This window comes from Cricetulus griseus, chromosome X (assembly GCF_003668045.3).
Source record: "Cricetulus griseus strain 17A/GY chromosome X, alternate assembly CriGri-PICRH-1.0, whole genome shotgun sequence".
Lineage (NCBI taxonomy): Eukaryota > Metazoa > Chordata > Mammalia > Rodentia > Cricetidae > Cricetulus > Cricetulus griseus.
In genome coordinates this window covers 38,732,128-38,739,650 of record NC_048604.1, presented here as the reverse complement: position 1 = coordinate 38,739,650, position 7,523 = coordinate 38,732,128, and positions in this window count along the sequence as shown.

The following is a 7,523-nucleotide window of genomic DNA, read 5'->3' as shown; positions in this document are numbered from 1 at the left end:
GTGGTCAGTTTTAGAGAAGTTTCCACGTGGCGCTGAGAAGAAGGTATATTCTTTTGTGTTTGGATGGAATGTTCTATAGATATCAGTTATACCCAGTTGGGTCATAATTTCTGTTAGATCCTTTGTTTCTTTGTTAAATTTCTGTCTGATGCTCCTGTCTAGTGGTGAAAGTGGGGTGTTGAAGTCTCCTACTATCAATAAGTGTGTGTGGTTTTATGTGTGGCTTGAGCTTTAGTAACGTTTCTTTTACAAATGTAGGTGCCTTCGTATTTGGGGCATAGATGTTCAGGATTGAGACTTCATCTTGATGGACTTTTCCTGTGATGAGTATAAAATGCCCTTCTTCATCTCTTTTGATTTATTTTAGTTTGAAGTCTAATTTGTTAGATATTAGGATTACTACACCAGCTTGTTTCTTGGGCCCATTTGGTTGGAAAATCTTTTCCCAACCTTTTACTCTGAGGTAACGCCTGTCTTTGAAGTTGAGGTGTGTTTCTTATATGCAGCAGAAGGATGGATTCTGTCTTCATATCCATTCTGTTAGCCTGTATCTTTTTATGGGCAGGTTAAGACCATTGGCATTGAGGGATATTAATGTCCATTGATTGTTGGTTCTTGTTTGTTTTGGATTTATTGTTGGTGGAGTTGTTGTGTGTGGATTTTACCCTCCTGTTTCTTTTCATGTTTAGTAAAATTGGCTTATCTATTGCCTATGTTTTGATGGGTGTAGTTATCTTCGTTGGGTTGGAGTTTTCCTTCCAGAACTTTCTGTAGTGCTGGATTTGTGGATATGTATTGATTAAGTCTGGTTTTGTCATGGAATATCTTGTTTTCTCCATCTATAGTAATTGAAACTTTTGCTGGGTACAGTAGTCTGGGTTGGCATCCATGTTCTCTTAGTGTTTGTAGGATATCTATCCAGGACCTTCTGGCTTTCAAAGTTTGCATTGAGAAGTCGGGTGTGATTCTGATAGGTCTGCCTTTATATATTACTTGGCCTTTTTCCTTGGGTGCTCTTAATATTTTCTCTTTATTCTGTAGGTTTGGTGTTTTGATTATTATGTGTCAAAGGGACTTCTTTTTGTGATCCAATCTGTTTGGTGTTCTGTAGGCTTCTTGTACTTTCATAGGCATATCCTTCTGTAGGTTGGGGAAGTTTTCTCCTATGATTTTGTTGAATATGTTTTCTGTACCTTTGAGCTGTATTTCTTCATCTTCTTCTATACCTATTATTCTTACGTTTGACCTTTTCACGGTGTCCCATATTTCCTGGATATTTTGTGTTAGGGATTTTTCGGACTTGAGATTTTCTTAGTCTATGTCTGTATATCTTTTAGCCAGTCTTTCCTTTTCCACTAAAAGCATAGAAGCTATAAATTTTCTTCTATTGACTTATGTCCAGTTCATGGATTTTCTGTATGATATTTTCACAGTTCATTTCTATTTTCTAATTGAGTTTTGATTCCTTCTTTGATTGCCAATTACTTGGCAGTGTATGTCTTAATTTCCTACATTTGGGAATTTTCTAGTATTCATTTATTGTGAATAATTTTTATTCTCTTAATAGTGTCTTCACAAAGCAATAGATTATATTTTGATGAAGTTACATCCATTGGCTTCTTTTTTGTGTTATTTCTTTTACCTTCTGCCATTATAATTATATTATCCTCCCCTTCCATTTTCTCTCACCACACCCTTCCATATACTCCTCTTTGCTCTCTTTCAAATCCATGCACTAATTGTTGTTACACGAATATAATTATATGCATACACATATTTATTCCTTTTTTCCTCAGATTTTTTATTTAAACTACAAACAAGCTTCTTTTACATGTCAATCCCAGTTTCCTTTCCCTCCCCTCCTCCCCTATCCCCCACAACCCCTATCCCATCACCTTTCTGCTCCCCAGGGAGGGTGAGGTCTTCCACGGGGGATCTTCAAAGTCTGTCATATCATTTAGAGCAGGGCCTAAATCCTTCCCCTGTGTGTCTAGGCTGAAAGAGTACCCCTCTATGTGGAATGGGCTCCCAAAGTTCATTTGTATACTACAGATAAATACTGATCCACTACCAGAGGCCCCATAGATTGCCCAGGCCTCCAAACTGACACCCACGATTAGGGAGTCTTCATAGGTCCCATGGTGGTTTCCCAGCTATCAGTCTGGGGTCCATGAGCTCCCCCTTGTTCAGGTCAGCTGTTTCTGTGGGTTTCACCAGCCTGGTCTGGACCCCATTGCTCATCACTCCTCCCTCTCTGCAACTGGATTCCAGGAGTTCAGTTCAGTGTTTAGTGTTGGGTGTCTGTTTCTGCTTCCATTAGCTACTGAATGAAGTCTCATGTTTGTCTTTTTGTGACTGGCTTACCTCGCTCAGGATGGTTTCTTCTATTCCACCCATTTGCCTGTGAATTTCAAGATTCCATTGTTTATTTTCCACTGAGTACTCTAGTGTGTAAATGTACCACATTTTCTCTATCCATTCTTCAGTTGAGGGGCATCTAGGTTGCTTCCAGGTTCTGGTTATTATCAATAATGCTGCTATGAACATAGCTGAACAAATGTCCTTGTATGAATGTTCATCTTTTGGATATATACCTAAGAGTGGAATTGCTGGATCTTGTGGTAGACTGATTCCCATTTTCCTGAAGAAACTCCATAATGATTTTCAAAGTGGCTGTAAGAGTTGGCACTCCCACCAGCAGTGGAAGAGTGTTTCCCTTTCTCCACATCTTCTCCAGCATAAACTGTCACTGGTGTTTTTGATTTTAGCCATTCTGACAGGAGCAAGATGGTATTTCAGAATTGTTTTGATTTGCATTTCTCTGATGGCTAAGAATATTGAGCACTTTCTTAAGTGTCTATCAGCCATTTTAGATTACTCTATTGAGAATTCTCTATTTAGTTCTGTACCCCACTTTTAAATTGGATTATTTGGTGTTTGGGTGACTAGATTCTTGAGTTCTTTGTATATTTTGATGATCAGCCCTCTGTCAGATGTGGGGTTGGTGAAGTTCTTTTCCCATTCTTTGGGGTGTCTATTTTTCTTACTGACTGTGTCCTTTGCCTTACAGAAGCTTCAGTTTCAGGAGGTCCCATATATTAATTGTTGATCTCAGTGTCTGTGCTACTGGTGCTATGTTCAGGAAGAAGTCTCCTCTACCAATTCTCTCAAGGATACTTCCCACTTACTCTTCTAAGAGGTTCAGTGTGGCTGGATTTATGTTGAGGTCTTTGATCCATTTGCACTTAAGTTTTCTGCATGGTGATAGACATGGATCTACCTGCAGTCTTCTACATGCCAGCATCCAGTTATGCAGGCACCATTTGTTGAAAATACTTTCTTTTTTCCATTGTATAATTATACCTTCTTTGTCAAAAATCAGGTGTTTGTAGGTGTGTGGGTTAATATCAGCGTTTTCAATTTGATTCCATTGGTCTACCTGTCTATTTCTGTGCCAATACCAAGCTGTTTTCAGGATGATAGCTCTATAAATAATGGAGCTTGAAGTCAGGGATAGTGATGCCTCCGGAAGTTCCTTTATTGTACAGGGTTGTTTTGGCTATCTTTTGTTTTTCTATATAAAATTGAGTATTGTCCTTTCAAGGTCTGTGAAGAACTGTGTTGGGATTTTGATGGCGATTGCATTGAGATTGCTTTTGGCAAGATTGCAATTTTTACTTTGTTGATCTTACCTATCAAAGAGCACGGGAGATCTTTCCATTTTCTGGTATCTTCTTTAATTTCTTTCTTTAAAGACTCCAAGTTCTCCATTATTAGTCTGTATAGTGTTTCTTGTAAATAAGTTTTCCGAGCTTACCACATGGTGCTGGATAACAGTTTTTCCCTAGGGAAAACTTTTTTGCCCTCTCTGGCATTCCTTAGTTGCTTGTAATGCTTTGTTTAGGGTTGATGCCTCCTGGGCTTTTCCCCATCCGCTTTAGCATATCTATTGTTGTCCCTGCTCAGCTCCTGTTTAGATAGCCAAAGTGGTGAGGCTTTATGGGTGTAGCTTAGGACCTTCCTAGGAGACAATATCTCATAGCAAACACCCTGATTAGCTTCTTTCTTTATGGGTCATGTATACAATGTCATATCTAAGAAAGTTTTGCCTAACTAATAGTTGGTTTTTTTCTGTTTTATCTGGAAGCTTTAGGTTTGAATTAAAACCCATGGTCAATTTTGAGTTTAGTTTTTAAGAGGATACAAAGATAAATGACCAAGGAGTTTTTATTTGTTTGTTTGTTTTTTTTTCAATTTGGATGACTAGTTGTTTCCAAAAGTTTAGTCAAAAAAAAGGTTTTCTGTTTCTTGAAAGTTTGCACCTTTATCACATACTGTTTTGTTTCATCGATCTATGTCTGTTCTTTCACAAATACTACATTACTCTGATTACTGTCCCATTGTGCTGTATTTTTCATTCAGGACATGTGAGTTATATACAATTTGAGTCATGTTCCATTCTTTTCAATACTCTTAAACGTATTTTATTCTCATTTATTAGTTAGAAATCAGAAATCCAGGGCAGCTAAATGATCCAACCATGGTTATACATCAGGATGGCTAAGACTGAGTGGAGTTAGAACCCAGATATTTTGAGTCTGAATCAATGCTCCTTTCACTACCCATCACACTTTCAAAAGCAACATGCTGGAAGAGAAACGTACTCATTTGTTATGAATAAACTTCATCAAGCTTTACATCCCTTGAGAACCAGGGCAAACTAAAAGAGATACTAAGCAAAGAATGTTAAGGGCACATTGTGAGTTTAGGCAATCCTTTCTGAGCATCTTCTAAAACTGCCAAAAGGAAAGATAAAGCACAGAGGCCCAAAGGACAACACACTTAGAAACATAGAGAGCATGTCTTTTTTACTGTACCTTTCCAGACGTGTCAGCTTACCCTTGGGACACTGAACCTGCCACACTACTCCAAGACTCAGCTTAGCCAATTTGGAGACTTTCTTATTCCAAAAGGAGAATGCTTCTATGTTTCTCACAACAGAAAAAAAAATGACAGCGGTATTCAATTCTAGTCTTTTTTATGTCTGGGTTGCTATCCAGGCTGCAGTGAGTATGTGGAAATTTCACAACCAAACAAATGAATTTAAGAACCTACATGAACTTCTCAACAGCCTCCTGCAATTTTCCCCATGACTAGCAAGCTGAGATCTCATTGATCAGATTAGCTTACAAGCAAGTCCCAGAGATCCGCCTGCCTCCCTGATCTCTACTTCCCCAACACAAGGATTACTGGCATGTGCCACCATGCCTAGATTTTTCATAGGTTTGGTGCTCCAAACTTAGGTCCACCTGCTTTTACAGTAAGAACTGTACCAACTGAGGTATTTCCCTAGCCTGTTTTCAATGTATTAATATGTTATGTTATAGTTATTGATTTCTATATGTTGAACCAACCTTACTCCCGAGATGAAACTAACTTAGTCATGATCTACATACAGTGTCCTTGAATTCAATTTGGAAATGTTTCATTGAGTTTTCTATGCTCATCAGGAAGATTGACCTATGTTTTGTTGTTGCTATTGCATATTTATCTGATTTTGGTATCAAGGTAACTTTGGCTTAATAAAACAAGTTTTATAGTGTCCTTTGACTTTTTATTTTTTTTAGAACAGTCTGAAAACATTTTGGTATTTGATCTTCCTTGAAAGTTTGGTAGAATTCAACAGTAAATTCATACATTCTGGGATTTTCTTTTTTGAAAGATTTTTAGTTACTGTTTCATTCTCATTACTTACTATAGAACTATTAAGGTTATTTCTGTCTTCTCTTTTTAATTTTTGTAAGCTGCTGCATTTAGAAATTTGGGCTGGAAAGACTGTTCAGTGGTGACAAACACTGACTATTCTTCTAGAAACCTCAAGTTGAATTCTTAGCACTCACATTAGGCAGCTCACAACTTCCTGTAACTCCAGTTCCTGCATGCATGTGTTACACATGCATACAAATAGATGAAAATAAATACATCTTTCACAAAAAGAAGTTTAGAAATTTCTTCTAAATTTTGCAACTTGTTAGAATGCAATGATCTTCTGGATTTTTTCCATATCCTCCATTTGCATCTGGCTTCTTGCTTTTCTGGATCTTTGAAATGTATACTAGGCTTTCACTTTAGAACTTTCTAGTTATTTGTGTGAGCATTAGTAAGTATATACTTTTCTTTTAGGATGGCATTAGCTGTACTCTAGCGGTTCTATTAGCTGTATATCAAATTTAATTTGATCATTGTAATTGCTTTGCTTTATTGCTCCTTAATTTCTTCGGTGACATACAGTTCATTCAAAAGTAAGTCATTCAGTAGAAAAGACCATATTGAGTGGGGTAGCCCAGACCCAGGGAGACAAACATCACATGTTCTCTTTCATCAGAGACTCCATGCTCTAAATCTTAAGATGTTCTGGAGTAACTGCAGAAACCAGAAAAGTGGCTGAAGGTGGATGGGGAACAACAGAGGTGGAAATACTAGGTAAATGTGAGATGATCGAGGGAATGTGAAAAAAGTGAGGGGGCTCTATTTAGGGAGGGGTGAGGGAGGGAACTACGAAAGAAAGAGAATTGGGGGTAAAATAAAAATAAGTAACAGTGTCTGAAAAAGTCATGAGGAACCATGCTATTAACTATCTACCTAAAAGAAACCTATACTGCACACAAGTCTCTCTGTAAATATACACATACAGTTTAAATGAAACAGTCTCATCTAGGCTGACAATGCTCAAGAGCCAGAAACAATGTAACAAAACCCCCAACACCAGGCATGAGAAGCCCTCCATTGAGTTGTTCAGATAAGCATTGTCCAAAATATTATAGGCTATTGCTATTACCCTTGGTTGTCCCAAAGAGGAAAGTAAGTCCCTATTGCTGAAGACACTATGCACTTCATGCGCAGAGCCCAGAGATCCCTGATCTGAAAGACTAGTTTTCATGTCACCAGAGAGTGCCATGCAATCTTTCAAAGTAGGAAAGAACCAGCAGTCCTACCCAGCTATGGCACCTATGAACCATAGCAATGACAACCAGCATGACATGATAACCTTAAGGGCACACATACCTTGGTGATAATCAACATCTCTGTAATTGAACTTAAGACCTTCCCAACAAGAGATGAATCATGCCTGGTCCTGGAAACCTAGCCAACTCCCCAGGCCTAGTGAAGTCATGGTTCTTGGAAGAGAAACTAAAACTGCTGCTTTAAGAACCCAGCATCGTCTCTAACTACATTCTAAATATTTGTCTTTATTCCCACAGGTAAGTGTAGTCTTCACCCCTCATCAAGGAAACTTCTCTTTGCAACAGATGCAGATCATTACAGAAAATCACAAGCAATCAAAATGAGTTGTGGAGCCCAGTTCTAAAGAATACATCTACAAAATAAATCCTGCACTTAAGGCTTGGGGAATTTTGCGGAGGAGGGGAATGGAAGGATTGCAAGAGCCAGAGAATCAGCGAGTTTGCTGTAATATTTTAAGTCTCCTATTGATATCAGAAACTGTGCCCATGAATTCCCAT